Raw genomic sequence first — 12,687 nt, 5'->3', positions numbered from 1 at the left:
AACTGTCTAGAGCATACGCTGTGGGTTGTTTTCGTTCTTTGCTTCGCTTTTTCCTGCGTTTAGGGTTTCTAACCTTTTCTCCGTGAGCCCCCCTCGTTCTCTCTGTCTTCTCCTTTTTCTGTTGGGTCCCTCTGTTTTCAAGCTCTCATCTCTTCCTTTTTCATTTTCTTTGCAGCTCTTCTGATGTTGGGAAAAGGAAGGATGGTTGAGCTGCGCTCCATAGCCAAGCTTCACAACCTGGCGGCGGGCTCCCAAACCGTGCCAAACTCTGTTGCAGAAATCGCTGCCGCCCAAGGCAAACCTCCGCCAGCTGGCCCATCCACTGCCGCTACTCTTCCTGCCCTCGAGCGGAAGAAGCTACCACTCAAAAAGGCTAAGAGAAAAGCCCCCAGGGTGGTATCAAACGAAGAGGCAGACGAAAGCACCGAGGATGGGCTAGTCTGCAAGAGGAAGAGGAAAGCTGTAATCGAACCACCACCAGCTGAGGGCGCCACCTCAGACTACGTCGAGAACCCCCTCAGCGCCTCCACGCCATCCAGTACCTGAACAACTTGTTGATACGCAAGCCTCTTCTCAAGCTGCAACAGAACTCCCCGCCTCGAGACTCCCCTCGCCATCCAACCTTGCGAGGGTGGTGGTGAGAACCAACCTTCACCTCTTCCCTCAACTCCAACCCTTCCAGCTCCTCTCCAGGAGGCCTTGAAGTCTTTCACTGCGCGCCTGAACGCCATGGTCGACGAGTGTCTTCCTCAAATCGTTGGTGAAGGGCTAAAAGACTCCTTGGACAAGTTCGCACTCGATAACCGCATCCGTCAGGAGTAGGCGAGCACCGCGAGAGCCGAAGCTGAGAAAGTCAAGTGTGACATGATGATGGAAGGGCTCGAGTTCTTGAGGGTGGAAAACGCTCTCAACAAAGAGCTCCGAAGTTTGCGCAAGGACAAGACTGAACTGCGCCGGAAACTGCACGACAAACTTCAGGACGCCGTCGAGTTAGAGAGCAAGCTCGTGCCTATGAGGGAGAAAAATGCAGAGCTGGAGGAGGCCCGAAAAAATGACGGGGAAAAGATGGCCAAGCTAGAGAAGAGGTCGACCGAGAGGGAAACCCTTATGGGGAAAGTTGAACAAGATCGGGACAAGGCCCTCAAAGAACTGAGCAAAACTACTGCCGAGCTGGCCCAAGTTCGCGAGGAGAGCAGCGGGTTCAAGAAGAAGGCCGACGAGCTTGAGCTTGAGATTGCCCAGGTTTGTGAAGAGAACAGTGGGTTCAAGACAAAGATCGACGAGCTTCAACTTGAAGCTGCCCAAGTTCTTACCTCCGGCTTTGGAGCAGCTTTGGAGCAGTTCGCTTGCAAATTTCCCGACCTTGACCTCTCCGAGTTTTCAGTGTACAACGAAGATCATGCCTCCGACTTAATTGTTGCTCCCATCCGCCACTTCAACTTTACCGCCTTTAAAACTCTTGTACTTAACTTCGATTTATATGTAATAACTTTCATTTTGCTCAAACTGTTTGACATACATGTGTATATATATGGCTTCTAATTTTATCTGTTGTGCGATCACCTGGTATAATTTGCTGGTTTTTACTCAACCCAATGTACTTCGCACAAATTGGTACTTAATTCTCTGGAAATCACCTTAACTTAAACAAACTGTTAGTCTATAGCAATAACGTTCAACGCGAAATCACTTACTGGGCAGTAGGGGCGCAGGTCGATCTTAGTATCTGAAATCTCACTCGCCTGATCTGCCAAGGGACAAGCGTATTTCTACGTTATCGCCCAAAACTTCGCTGATCTAGCTCTCGTCGTGTAATCCTCTTTCTATTTCAATCTCAAAGCCATAGGCTTTCGGCGACGCCATTTTCCTTTTGACTAAAAACATCCCTTGCGGGGCCACCTCATGACTTCATCTTTGCTCGTCTGGAAGGAGAGTTGCCTTTCGGATCTCCCTCTACCTTCCCCGAGTCTTTAACCTGAGATAGTTTAAATCATTGTTCCCTCATCTGGGGGTAGAGCCGCCTTTCGGATCCTTCTCTACCTCCCTGAGTTTTAGAACAATGATTTAGGTGGTGAGGTGTCCTCTGCGAACCTTCCCCAGCCAACCTTTATCTTCTTTTTTAACTGGTCTTACTAGGTCAACATTGATGTTTCACTCAAGGGGAAAGGCGTTCTCATCAACCTTCCTTTCCCATACTTAAGATCATTAACAACCCTGACTTTTCAGCTTTATCTTGCCTGAACTCACTCGAGGGTGAGAAGGGCTTTTACTGATGCCTCAACTTGCCCAGGGGTTACATCTCCTCCTCCCCTGGATGCACTGAGGACTTTCAAACTTGCCTCGATTTGCTTACGCAAAGAGGTCTTGTGATCTGCTCTTGCCTGTACTCGCTCAGGGCGAGGAGGCCTTTTTAATCTCTTCTCGCCGGATGGCGACGAGAACTTAAAGAACTTTATACTTGTACCTCCGATCGCCAGGTGTGATGAGGAATTAAAAAACTTTAGCTTATACCTCCGATCACCAGCTGGCGATGAAGGTTTAAAACTTTATGCTTTAAAACTTTGCATTGAATGCATGCAATCTGAATTCGTCGTTGCTTTAAATTACACAAGGGCGACAAAAGTCTCTTTCCGAAAACTTAAAAAACGGTAAGCATGCAAACTTAATAACTTGGAAACTTTGATAAACTTCGAAACTTTCTTTATTGGGTTGCCTCGTTAAAAACCCTCCTTAGGGAAAAAAGAGTGCCCCCTTGAAAAACTGTTTTAATTGAAACATCTTAAACTGTTCAAGTTAATTTCTACTTACAATTCCTTAACTGTAATAAAACTTTAGATGGGTGGCGTTCCAAGTGCGAGGAATCGCCCCTCCTTCCAGCGTCTCCAAGCGGTAGGCGCTGTTCCCGAGCGCTTCGGTTATTCTAAACGGTCCTGTCCACTTGGGTGATAATTTGTTCTCTATCTCGTATTGGTGGGCCTTCCTCATCACCAGGTCACCATCTCTGAATTGCCTCGGCCTTATTCTGGAGTTGTACTTGCGTTCAACTCTTCTCTTTACTGCCTCAACCTTCACCCGTGCTTCCTCCCTAACCTCATTCAGCAAATCCAAGTTCATCCTCCTTTCTTCGTTCGAGTCTTCCGCCACGAAGTTTTGGAATCTCGGCGAGCTTTCCCGGGTTTCAACTGGAATCATCGCATCACACTCATACACCAAACTAAACGAGGTTTCGTGGGTTCCCGATTGCTCAGTGGTATGGTACGCCCATACTATACGGGGAACCTCTTCAGCCCAAGACCCTTTGGCCTTCTCCAACCTCCTCTTCAAACCTCTCAACAAGACCCGGTTGGCTGACTCCACTTGCCCGTTCGTTTGTGGGTGCTCCACAGAAGCAAACACCTGCTGAATCCCAACATCCCCACACAGCTTCTTCAACAGGTGACTTGCAAACTGAGTCCCATTATCTGATACCAAACGCTTGGGCACACCAAATCGGCACACAATATTCTTCCACACGAAACTCTGAATGTTGTGCGCGGTGATCTGGGTTACTAGTTCTGCTTCAATCCACTTTGTGAAGTACTCGATCGCCACAACCAAATACTTCATCTGCTTGATCGCCAAAGGAAAAGGTCCCAGTATATTGATTCCCCACGTATGGAACGGCCAGGGGCTGTAAATTGACTTCAGCTCTTCTGGAGGCGCCTTGTGCCAATCGGCGTGCTGCTGGCATTGCTTGCAACACTGGGCGTATTTCTTGCAATCTTCCCTCATCGTGGGCCAGTAATAACCTGCGCGAAGGGTTCTTGTTGCCAAAGCTCGACCCCCGATGTGACTCCCACAGATCCCCTCATGGAGCTCAGCCATAATCCTCATGCACTTCTCTCCATATACGCATACTAAAAGGGGATGTGTAAACCCGAACCTGTACAACTCGCCATCGATGAGGGTGAACCTGTTGGAGTTCTTCTTTATCTTTCTGGCCTTCGTCGAGTCCATTGGGAGCACGTCATCCGCCATGTAGCGCTAGTACGGCGTTATCCATGTATCTGGCTCATGGATAGCGCAGACTTGCGTCATCTTCGTCTCCCCCCTAGACGTGCTCTAACTCTCGGCGTCCTCAGAGTCTCCTGAGTCAAAGATCTATGACTCCTCGCTGTCCCTTCCATTGACTTGCACACATGAAGAACCTGGTGATCTGTCACGAATGCTCGAGGTATCTTCAAAGTTTCTTGTATAACAGTCCTTTGCCTGCCCCCCTTGCCCGAACTGGCGAGCTTGGCTAGCAAGTCAGCTCGGGCATTCTGCTCCCTTGGCACGTGCACCACTTTGAACAAAACGAAGGACCTCTTCAACTCTTGAACATACTCCAGGTAAGCCGCCATCTGCGGATCTTTGGCCTGAAACTCACCCGTTACCTGCTCGGTGACCAACAACGAGTCACTCTTGGCCATCAACACCTTTGCTCCCATCTCCTTTGCCAACAAGATACCAACGATCAAAGCCTCATACTCCGCTTGATTATTGTTGGCTTTAAAGGCAAACCTCAGAGATTGCTCTATCAACACGCCGTTGGGTCCTTCCAAAATAACTCCAGCTTCGCTACCCAGCTGGTTAGACGACCCATCCATCGAGAGCACCCAACGAAAATCGTCCCCGGCGCTCTGCACTGTTTCAGAAGATAGCTTGACCACAAAGTCAGCGAAGATTTGCCCCTTGATCGTTCCTCGGGGCTCACACTTGATGTCGAATTCTGACAACTCCACCGCCCATTTCACCATCCTCCCATCTACATCCGGTTTCTTCAAAACCTTCTGGATGGGTAAGTCAGTCATTACCAACACTGTAAAGCTTTGGAAGTAATGACGCAGCCTCCTCGCCGAAAACACAACCGCCAGCGCCGCTTTCTCTAAGGCCTGATATCTCACTTCTGGGCCCTGCAACACCTTGCTAACAAAATAGATGGGTTTTTGGACTTGATCTTGATCCTGGACGAGCACCGCACTTATCGCCCTCTCAGTTATGGCGAAATATAACCTGAGAGGCGTTGCCACTTGAGGTTTGCACAGAACCGGCGGGCTCGCCAAGTACTCTTTGAACTTGACAAAAGCTTCTTCACACTCCTTCGTCCAGACAAACCTGTTATTCCTCTTCAAGCATTGGAAGTACAGGTGTCCCTTCTCTCCACTGGCGGTTACGAATTGAGACAGAACGGCCATCTGGCCCGTGAGCTGCTGCACCTCCTTTACTGTGGCAGGACTCCTCATCACCAGAATGGCGGCACATTTGTCGGGATTTGCCTCGATTCCCCTCTTCGACAAGAGAAATCCCAGAAATTTTCCTGCCTCCACGCCGAAAATACACTTCTCGGGATTCAGTTTCAGAGCTTGTACCTGGCTATCGTAACAAACAATTCTTCCAGATCAGTGACGTGCCTGCTCTTTTCCATAGATGTTACGACCATGTCGTCAACATATGCTTGCACATTCCTCCCGAGCATAGGGGCGAGCACTTTGTCCATTAGCCTCTGGTATGTGGCCCCCGCATTCTTCAGCCCGAAGGGCATCACCTTGTAGCAATAGCACGACCTTTCCGTCATGAAAGCGGTCTTTTCCTCATCCATGGGATGCATTTTAATCTGGTTGTATCCTGAGAAGGCATCCAAGAAGCTGAGCAACTTACACCCTGACGCACTGTCTACCAGGGCATCTATACTTGGCAAAGGATAAGAATCCTTTGGACATGCTTTATTCAGATCCGTGAAGTCAACACACATCCGCCATTTCTCACTGCTCTTCTTGACCAGAACGACGTTGGCGAGCCATTCTGGATATTGGATCTCCCTGATATGGCCTGCTGCAAGGAGTTTCTGCGTCTCATCCTTGATCGCCTGTCTCTTTTCTTCGTTGAACTTTCTCCTTCTCTGGCGGATTGGCCTGACCTGGGGATCCATTGCTAAACGATGACACAAAAAATCGGGGTCAATCCCCGGCATGTATGAAGCAGACCATGCAAACGCGTCCAGGTGTCTACTTATTACCTTGGAGATCTGGTCTTGTGTCTCGCCATCTAAGGTTTTCCCCAGCTTAAACGTCTTGTCGTTGATATTCTTTTCAAGTCACTCATCGACCGGCTGAGGCCTCTTCTCACTGGCGATTAGTGCTCTCGCAATCCCTGACTCCCTAGCGGTCTCCGGGCAGTTTTTCTCTTCTTCCACCCGAGCGGCGCTCTCGGGCCTCGCCTCGACATCTTCCATTGCCACATCGTCCTCGGCGGCCACCTCCAACGCTGTATCCACAACTCGCCGGTTGTCCTGCTCAGGCTCCACACTAGGGGGCGGCGTTGTGGTTACATGGCATACCGATCTCTTGTTCTTAAGGCTGTTTTCATAACACTTCTTTGCCTCCTTTTGGTTAGAGCGGATGGTGATAACCACCCCTTCCATTGATGGTAACTTGACCTTCATGTGCCTTGTTGAAGGCACAACTCCTGTCCTGTTGAGTGTTGGCCTTCCCAACAGGATGTTGTATGCTGATGGAGCGTTCACGACAAGGTACCTGATCTTTTCTGTGTGCGAGGCCGACCCATCTGTGAACGTCGTCCTTAACTCAATGTACCCCCAGACCTCCACTTGATCACCGGCAAAACCGTACAAGCAGCCCCCATATGGCTTCAGCTGGTCAGGGGATAATTGTAATTTTTCGAAAGTCGGCCAAAACATCACATCTGTCGAGCTTCCTTGATCGACCAGCACCCGATGGACAGTTCTTCCCGCCGTAACAAGCGAGATCACAATAGGGTCATTGTCATGAGGCACAACATCCCCAAGGTCTCCTTTGGTGAACGTGATGTCCACGTCGGGTGAGTGATCCTCAAAAACCTCCACTGACATCACAGACCTTGCATACTTCTTTCGCTGCGATGCAGTACACCCACCACCCGAGAACCCACCAGCTATGGTGTGGATCTCGCCGTGAATGGGTACCTCGTGCTGCTGTCCCTTATTGCCCGCCGGTTGGGAACCTGATGATTGCCCCGCTTGCTTCTCTAGCTAGTAATCCTTCAAGAACCCACACTTGACCAACTCGGCGAGTTGGTATCCCAAAGCCAAACACGAATTGATAGAGTGGCCAAAGCTCTTGTGGAACTCACACCACGCGTCTGGTTTTGGTCCCAACACCTTATCCGTGGTCTTCTCAGGCACTTTGAGCCTGGCGGTAATATTCGGAATAGCGATCAGGTCAGCCAATCCCATCACGAACTCGTACCTCGGCTGGCGATTAGCCAATCCCATCACTAACTTTGTGACCAAGCTCTTGCTCTTATAAAATGTAACAAAAGTATATGAATCATGATATATGATATAACAAAAATTATTGGAGAATCAACTTACCATCTCGTATTTCTTCTGTGCAACAATCTTGGATCCACCAATATGAAGAATTGTTTGCTTTTTTCTATTATCCTTTTTTTTTTTGCAATTTCCTTGGTGTACATGTAGTAAAATAACTAAATCTAAATAAATCAACACTTCAAAGAATAAAGTAGTTTTAATTACCTTTGTCCTTGAATTTAAACCATAGTCAACAAAAGAAGGCCAATGGTCTATATTCATCTTTTACGGACACATTGCAATAATATCATCTTTATTGTGTGTTCCATAATCTCTTTCCTACCATAATTATTGCATATACTCAGTCCATTTTGTGTTAAGTGTTTTGAAGATATATCTTACACGAGCATCAAATTTAACCTTCAAAATTATTACACAAGTAAATTTAATGATAATTACAATATAATATAAATTAAAACATAAAAAAAATCCAAAATTATTACACAAAAGTATTATTATAAGACACAATATCCCTTAACCTTCCCTTCTTCACAAATATCATTCATCAAGGTCATGTATGTGATCAAATTAGGCATCACACCTTTGACATTCATGATCTTGTATGAGTAAAAAGCATCCTCCAATCTCATATTCTTACAATAACTGTTAATAAATGTGTTATATGTTACCAAATTAGGTTCAAATCCTTCATCCTCCGTCTTTTCCAAGAACTCTGTCACCTTATTTGTATCTCCACCTTTGCATAAAACATTAATACACTAGTTCATAATCTATGTTGTTTTGTTTGGTGATTGATGTGAATTGTGTGGGGGCACAAGAGAGGGAGCACTTGTGATGGAGGTTGGCTCCATTATCGATTATTCTTCTTAAAGAATTGAAGAGGTTGGCAAAAGCAAATGAATGTAGCAGAACAAGAAGGCTCCAATGGAGCTATGGTGTCCTTGAAGGTGCATGATAGGTAGGGAGAGTGATTGGTTGGCCATATCACTTGGAGAAAGGTGAAAGAGAATATCAAAGGTGCCTAACCTAGAGAGACTAGACAAAGGAGTAAAAGCTTGCAAATTTGGCAGCATTTACTCATAAAATTGATCTTGTATTTGATGACTTTTTATGGCAAGTGCACCGCGTTGTCAGAAGTAATAATTGTTCCTAAGGACGGATATTAATCCCACAAGGAACAATGAATTATCGAGTACAATAATCGATAAATATAAAAACAGAACAATAAAAATAGTTTTGAATTGGTTATGTTGGCAGTGATCAATAAGAAATCAAACAAAGAATTAGTAGCTTCAATTGGAAAAATAGGGATTAAGTTTCATCCCTATCACTCTCATGTATTTTGATTATATTAAGTTCTTTGATTGATGATGCCCATAGAAAATTCATTTATATCAATCTCTCGCATACTTATAAAAAAAAATTAGAATCACACTCAAACGTTAATGGCAATTAACATTTCAAGTCTATCTCTAACACTCAAATATGCTAAGTATTGTTGTTTAGGTCTGAACCCTAAAAATACCTCCCAGTCAGATTTAAGATTCTCAATTTGTCACGGAAATTTAAAAGTAAAAAAGCAATACCAATAATCAATCAAGAACTTAATATTAATATATAAGATATCACCTTAATACATAATAGTTTGAACATATTACTCTCTATCCCAAAGGGTAGAATTAGCCACACATACTTCCAGCACCTTCCATATTCTTCCAATTGGGTTACAATTCACTCCATGGTAACCTCTTAATCTAACACACTAGGGTTGAGCCTCTAGCCCCCTATTTATCCTAGTTTTCTAGGGTTAGGTCGCTTCCCATGTCGCGCTAATGGGCTAAGTGAAAAAACATAAAAAAAAGACCAATCTTTCTTTGCATCTTTTTTCATTATGGGACCTTCCAACTTTCTCTTTTTCGCTCAAATTATTCCCCTTTACTCCAAATCTTCAATCCTCCCTATAAATATGCAATTAACACCAAATTTGGGAATAAAATGCTCTTATTCAAATAAAGCTCATAAAAAATGTAAAAAGGTATAAATTTATAAATTATGAATTATTTTATATGTAAATTAGCAATAAAACCTCATAAGTTCCTATATTTTAATATGAAATATTACTAAAATTAGACACTTATCAGTGTTCTCTTGAGCCAAGCACCCCTTTATATAGGAATGAGGTCGGCCATTGTACAAAGGAAGTGGTGGGAAATTTCAGATATCCTATATTTGAAATTGGCGCCTAAAGAGTAGTCACATGGTAAGCATGTTTAGATTTGCTTAATATGACTAATGAATGACCTAGGTTAATTTAGGAGTCTTCTAGAAACCATAATTTAACCTAGGTTGGTTTTTAGATACCTAATTCAATCATAATTACAATTAAGAAATTTTACAAGTAAAATTCCTATTCTACTTTTGACAAAAAATAAATTCTACTCTACACTAGGTTTATAGAATTTTTGAACATGTATAGGAAAGTTTCTCTGCCATCAATAGCAGAGTCTCAGTCTTCTTGGATCTTACTTTCCATTGACCTAGTTGTTGGGCCTGAACTTGGGTCTGAGCTTGGCCTTCTTCCATCAACTTGGACTTGCAATACTAGGATGTTCTCAAACGTATGAGGACCCAGTGAATGAATCTAGTTCTTTGCAAAAGCCATTGGATTGCCACTAGAAGATTCGTCAATTCAGTCAAGGTCACATACTCTTTTGATTCCCCCTGGTGTTCCTTATTGGACCTTCAACATTGGCGATGAATCTCTTATTAGCGTTCCTCTTCTTCACACCTCTAACGAAGACAACCAACTTCATCAAAGTTCTAAAGTATATAATCTTTAACTTAGGGAAACTTCATTTTTCTTTCTTTCACAGGTTCCATGAATAAAATATATTCATGTATACTAATTTATAATGGGTGTGGTTTTAGGAGTTTTACCTTGCTAGTAACCCGAATATAAAGCACCAATAGGCAATAAAATGGTATTTCTACTATCATCAACATTAATATATCACATTAATTACTTGCGATAGTGACTAAACAAGTCAAATAACTAGACTTTGAGAGAATAACTTTGCTTCACACAAATTAGATAGAGAATAACGACTCACACAAATTAAACAAAAAAACAATATGAGGAACATGAACAAAATAGTTATATGAGAAAACAAATTATTACTTCCTTTTGACATTTAATAACTTACCTTCACCACGAACCAGAAGCGTAAAGAACACCTTCCTAATTTGCAATTCATTCACTGATTTGAGCCAATGTGAAATTAGAAGCAATGAATCACTAATTTATTAATAAGAAAAGATGCATTAATTGAAGTTAAACCCGAGAGAATCAAAAGAGACATGAGAAAACAATCAAAATACGAGTTTCGAATAGTTTATAGATCCCCATCTCTTTGGCCTGGAATTAAGCAGTTTTATTCTACTACTTGGATGCTTCGTAATCGATGCAATACTTGTCTTAATTACTGTGGAAAAATCAGGTTTAGGATTACTCATATTTTTCGTGAAGGGAATGCGTGTGCTGATAGGTTGGCTAATTTAGGATTTATTCATAGAGAATCCTTTTATTGGTATAATAGACTTTCATCTAGTCTGTTCTTAGAATTCTTTATTAATATTTATAATCTACCTATGTATCGTTTTTGTTAACATATGGGTTTTGGTCTAGTCCCTCATGTTTTTGTATTTTCTTTCTTCTACTTTTTTTTAATAATATTTTTTTTCATGTGATGACAAATGATTGTTGTTACTTGAGGTGTCAGCCTAACTTAGATGTCAAGTAGCATGGTGATGCTTAACATGAAATTTTTTTTTATATATAAAAAAGTAATGGTAAATTAAAATAAAATAAAATTATCAACTAACAAAAATATTAGGTAGTCTTAATTTTTCATTATGAATGAAAATATCTAGAATTAAGATAGATATTTGATGGAACCTAAATAAATGTTTTCATAAATTTTAAAAAATAATTAACAAATAGTTTAATATCTTAATAATTTTGATTTGAGAGATACAATATTTTTTAAAATCAAATTAATTTTGCACCTTAAAGTTAAATAATCTTAATATATACATTATATTACATTTCCTAGACACATTCGATCTTGGACTCCAATTTAGATACAAAGATCATCTCTCAAGTGACTATCTTCTATTTTTTTAAAATTATTTTCAAAATGTTGTCATCATCAATAATAGTTTGTTTATACCAATCTCTTTGGATCATGAAGTATTGTTCCCTTTAGGTGCATTTGTAAGAGATTTTGTAGTTGTGTAAAATAATGATAGTTGTTGATGCAAGTAAGTCAATATTTTATGATTAACCACAATCCCCTGCAACTTTATCATTTTTTTTATGAATAAACTTGGAACAATTTTTTAACTATTTTACCAAGAATGATCCCATCCATCTGATTGAAGATCACGATAATGCTTTATAACAGAAAAATAGGAACATTAAAATAATAATACTATTTTTATTTACAACATTTGAGATTTTGATTCACAGAATAAAACAAATATAATTTTATTGAAAACATTATGTAACTTTCTAATACATTTTTTTTAATTAACTACTAATTTATCCTCAATGCATGAAATTAAGAATATTTCTTGAATTTATTTATAAGAAATCAATGGTTTATGAAAAAAAAAACTTTCTCTCAAAATATCATATATAAAGTAGAACTAGAAGTATATTAATTTAAAAAAGGAAAATTCAGTGTGATATTTATATTCAACTTTCAATGTCACGTTTTTATAAAAACTTGAACGGAAAATTATTTTATATTTTACTATGCAAAAGTTTTATATAAAAAAAAGTCTATAAGAGAATATATATATATATATATATATTATTGAATGATATGATTTATGATATTGGATAAGTGTTTATGTTTTAAAGAGTGCATGCGATTTTTGTCCTTTATAAAATGTTTCAACTTCTAAAAAACATATCACAATTTCCAAAGACGTTGAATTGTTCAACTTTTCAATTTGACGATATGCGATATTTTTTGTTTTTATATATTTTGAAGGTGTAACCCTAAAAGAAAATAAAGGAAAAAATGGAATAATGTTTTTTTTTCCAGATAATTTTTTTATTGAATTTTATTATAGATTAACGTCATACTAAAATGATTAATGTGAACACTTAATATAATTTGATGGATGCAAAATGGGTCTTAAGGCTAGGTTAATTATAAATTTATAAATAAAAAAATACTCTTTCAACCATGGCTTAAAAGAGTGATAAGAATTACTACTAAGAAACATTGAAATCCATGCATGCATGCATCTAGTGGAATGTAACCCAG

Source organism: Phaseolus vulgaris, chromosome 3, assembly GCF_000499845.2.
Source record: "Phaseolus vulgaris cultivar G19833 chromosome 3, P. vulgaris v2.0, whole genome shotgun sequence".
In the NCBI taxonomy this organism is placed as follows: Eukaryota; Viridiplantae; Streptophyta; class Magnoliopsida; order Fabales; family Fabaceae; genus Phaseolus; species Phaseolus vulgaris.
The sequence above is the reverse complement of the archived record's forward strand: the minus strand, read 5'-3'. Positions refer to the sequence as shown.